This window comes from Myotis yumanensis, unplaced genomic scaffold (assembly GCF_028538775.1).
Source record: "Myotis yumanensis isolate MYYU_CA2020_CCGP unplaced genomic scaffold, mMyoYum1.0.hap1 SCAF_1, whole genome shotgun sequence".
Classification (NCBI taxonomy): Eukaryota; Metazoa; Chordata; class Mammalia; order Chiroptera; family Vespertilionidae; genus Myotis; species Myotis yumanensis.
In genome coordinates, this window is record NW_027223752.1 from 77,055,923 (window position 1) to 77,060,189 (window position 4,267).

The 4,267-nt window shown below is 42.1% G+C and overlaps 1 pseudogene; it reads right to left on the reverse strand.

Moving 5' to 3' along the window:
• Nucleotides 1-3,679: 3,679 nt before the first annotated feature.
• LOC139003451 (large ribosomal subunit protein eL43-like) lies at nucleotides 3,680-3,960 on the reverse strand (annotated as a pseudogene).
• Between the last annotated feature and the right edge of the window lie 307 nt (nucleotides 3,961-4,267).

Consider the following 4,267-nt stretch of genomic DNA (forward strand, 5'->3'; position numbering starts at 1 on the left):
TCAGTAGTATTTGCTTCTGAAGGTGGTGTACTATTTGTGTAGTTAATTAAAGCAAGAAACATAGTGAAATATCATAAAATATTGTCCACTAGCAAGGAAAAGCAGCTACTGCCAATAACATGATTTTGTAAGCAGAAAGTAATTCTTGCCTCAGCTCTGACAGCATGACTTCATTTACTGCTTATGGTCACTTTTTCTGCACCAGCTTTTCAAATAAGAAACTGGTAAAAATTCTATGGAAGGATTACCATCAAGTGGCATTGTAAACAAAAACTCAAGCAGCCAAATCATAACTACTAGTAAGTGTATCCATTCCAATCCACGAAAACAAGTATCAGTCATTACATAAATATAAAAAGTACTAGGGACCCAGTGCACAAATTCGTGCACCTTGAAAGGAACTCTGGGCCACAAGGCTGCAGTGGGCACAGGGGCAGGTCTTGGCCCATCCTCTGCACCCCCGCCCTGCCCTTCCAACTGTGGCCTCTGGTCGTCTGTCTGCCAGCAGCCCTGCTCCCACCACCGCTCCCACATACTGATGGCACCAGCCCCACTCCCACTCGCTGACAGCACAGAGTGATTGGGGCCAGTGCCAGGTGCGAGCAGTGGCTGCTACCCTGATCACCCTAAGGAGCAAGGGGAGATGAAGAAGCCCTCAGGGGCGATGAGGGCCAGCAGCCACTGTTTGCACTCACTGATGGCGCCAAGTGATTGGGACCGGTGCTGAGTCCCGGCAGTGGGTGTGAGCAGGGCCAGCACTGGCAGCGGATGTGAGTGGGGCCATCACCGGCAATGGTTGCAAGTGGCAGCTGCCAGCTCCATTAGCCCCTCAGGAACAAGGGGAGGTGGAAAAGCCCTGAGGGGCAATTGGGTCCAGCAACCACCGCTCACACCTGCTGACGGCACCAAGCAATTGGGGCCAGTGCTGGGTGCCAGCAGCAGGTGCGAGTGGCGGCTCTGGCATCAGCAGTGGGTGCAAGTGGGGATGGCGCTGGCAGCAGATGCAAGCGCCGGGCAAGACCACGGCAGGTGGGAACAAAGAATTTTCAATAACCACCAGAGGCTCGCCCCAATGACAGGGACTGGCACCCTGCCTTGGTCTGGTGCCCCCGCTCACCTACTCCACCATCCAGTGCACGTCATAGTGACCAGTTGTTCGGTTGTTCCGCCATTTGATCTATTTGCATACTAGCCTTTTATTATATAGGATAGCATCTAAAATAGTGTATGGTGTTTAGTGTAGAAGTTGAAAGCATCGATTTGGGGCTTGAACAGATAGTGTTTGAATGCATCCTCTGCCCAGTGTTAGCTGTATTACCAAAGAGATCCATTTTTATCTGTGTTAACATCACAATTAAAATGGTAGTAGTTGCTGCTGTCCTTCATTTCCCTCCTTTATCACTCAAAATAGAGAATAATCATTTCTTTATTTTTAAAATTTATCTTTATCGTTGAAAGTATTACAGATGTCCTCTTTTATCTCTATTGGCCCCTTCTACCCAGCCTTGCCCCAGGCCTTCACCACCCTATTGTCTGTGTCCTTGGGTTATGTATATATGCATATAAGTTCTTTGGTTGGTCTCTTCCCACTCACCCACCCCTGCCTTCCCTCTGAGATTCCTCAGTATCTTCCTTGCTTCTATGTCTCTGGTTCTATTTTGTTCATCAGTTTATTTTGTTTCTTAGATTCCACATGTGAGTGAGATCATGTCATACTGGTCTTTCTCTGGCTGGCTTATTTCACTTAGCATAATATTCTCCAGGTACTAATTTCTTTAAACGCCTGAGGTCTTACTATACTTCGTCTTATACAATAGTTTGCTATTGGCTCATCTGTTACCCCACTTGCTTGGAAACTATTTGAGGACAAGAATCTTGAATTCTGTTTGAGCCTAAACAGTACTATACATGTAGAAACACTGAAAAATGACTATTGATTTGAATTTTAAGGATGATTACAAAGAAGCTAACTGAATCTAAGGCCATGTGAACAATTCATAAATCCTTACCAACCATCCCAGTTTGATTAACATCACTATGGATCAAGAATAGCATTCAACCCATAAGTAACTTTCTAATCTCATGCGTTTTCTACCACTAACAATAACAATAATAGCTATCATTTATTGAAAGCTAGTTATAAATCTCATGTTTTCCATTACATTAACTCATCTAGTCCTTATAATCACCCCCCATAGAAGATATTTTAATCTCATTTTTTAACATAATCAAAATAACACTTAGAAGGATATTAATTAGGTGGTCCAAGATCACAAATTTGAAAGTAGAAAAACACCTGGAATTTAACTTAGGTCTAACCCTAAAGGCCCATGTTTTTTCTTATTATTACCTATAATAATAAAAGCATAATATGCTAATTAGACTGGACAGCCAAACAACCTTCTGGACATGATTCTGGACATCCTTCCAGACGAAGCCACTGTGGCAGGGGCCAAGGCAGAGTGGTTAGGGGCAATCAGGCAGGCGAGCAGTTAGGAGCCAGCAGTCCCAAATTGTGAGAGGAATGTCCAACTGCTGGTTTAGGTCCCGGATTGAGAGAGGGTGCAGGCCGGGCTGAGGGGACACTCCCCCATGCACATATTCTGTGCACTGGGCCTCTAGTTCCTATAATAAAATTGCTGAGTGAAAGTATGAGAATAAAGGTAAATATTGCCTGACTACTGATGAAAATGCTGTTTCATACTCTTCCCACACTTAGCCAATATTAGAACCTATCCATGGTTTTCCTCTTTGCAAATCTGATAGGAAAAAATGTTTCAAAACTTCTTATTAAAAAGTTCCCCCTTATTCCTTACATATTTAACTCCAGGTTCTAGGTCAATTCTTAGTAATTACAATATCCTTCCAAAGTAGACAAGGTAGTCATTTCAATACCTGCCACTCTTCTGCATCCACAGACACTAAGTCTCATGGTCCTACAATGAGCCTTTTCATTTTACTAATAAGAACTCCATAATACCACTTCAAGCATTTTTCCTCTCTGATTGCCTTCTATCTTTCCACTTCACTCCCTGTAGTACTCTGATTCCACTGGGCACTAGGAACTATAGTCATTAATTCTATCATCTCTTAATGCTTCTTAGTCCCCTCTTGTCCTCTTTTTTTTTTTTTTTATCTCTCTGCCACCTTTCTTTCTTCTTTCTTTCTCTTTCTTTCTTTCTCTTTCTTTCTTTCTTTCTTTCTTTCTTTCTTTCTTTCTTTCTTTCTTTCTTTCTTTCTTCCTTTCTTCCTTTAGTGTATATAATAGCCCATCATTATAATCACTGCATCCATGCATTTGCTTTTATTTTCCTTGCTCCTTTCTTCCTTCCTCCATTACACTCACTTGATAAAACTCCAACCTTGGTTAAATCCAGTTCATTGCCCACTCTTTTCCTGTACCTGGGCACCTAACCATGGCTAAAATTTAGTTCACAAAGAAAATCACCATCATGCTGAAGGGTCTACTTTAAATCTCTGACCTTTCATCCTAACTGAGCACTTTGTGCCAACCCAGCAATCTTACTACATATTCTCTAATCCATTCATTCTCTGAAACTCCTTAATGACTAATTCACAATTTTTCCTTTCATTCCAGACCTTAAACACTTCCTCCCTTTTTTGTTACATAAATGAACCCATTTATTATAGGCTAGCAATGTTTCAAATTGTGGAGCTTCTACTGGTCCTTCAATTCCTTCAGTCTTCTGAAGGCAGACTTTACTGTGAGACCAGAAGTGGTATTGTAGGTCCAGCACCACCAGCTCCTGTTTTTATGCAAGAATCACAGGGCCAGATCCCTACAACTTGTCTCTTTCTCTTGGTTTTGCTACAGAAGGAATAAGTGTACTTGGTGTACTGGCTAATTTCAATTTTCATCACCATTTTCCTGAGGGGTCCTGTGCTGTAGTGGGTCCTATATGTACTGACAGTTCCAACCTTCTTGGTTCATTCAGCCATATCACCACAAGCTAGGTCCAAACCCAGAGAGGAACAACTAATCCTCTCTCTTGACTCTCAGATGATGACCTTAATCCACAGAGCTAATAAAAAGCAATCAGAGAAAAATTTCCTGTACAACTTAATATTCTATCTACATCTGCCTTCCTCCTGTTACTACAGATGAACTGTTTGTGCACATACCTAAGGCCAATTTTGAGGCAAGGGAATTTGATGTCATAAATTGGAATACTAACTATGGAGTAAGTTAATCTTTGCCTATGAACTAGACAAGGTACAGAGTGCCAGATTTGTTGTTCAGCTTTTT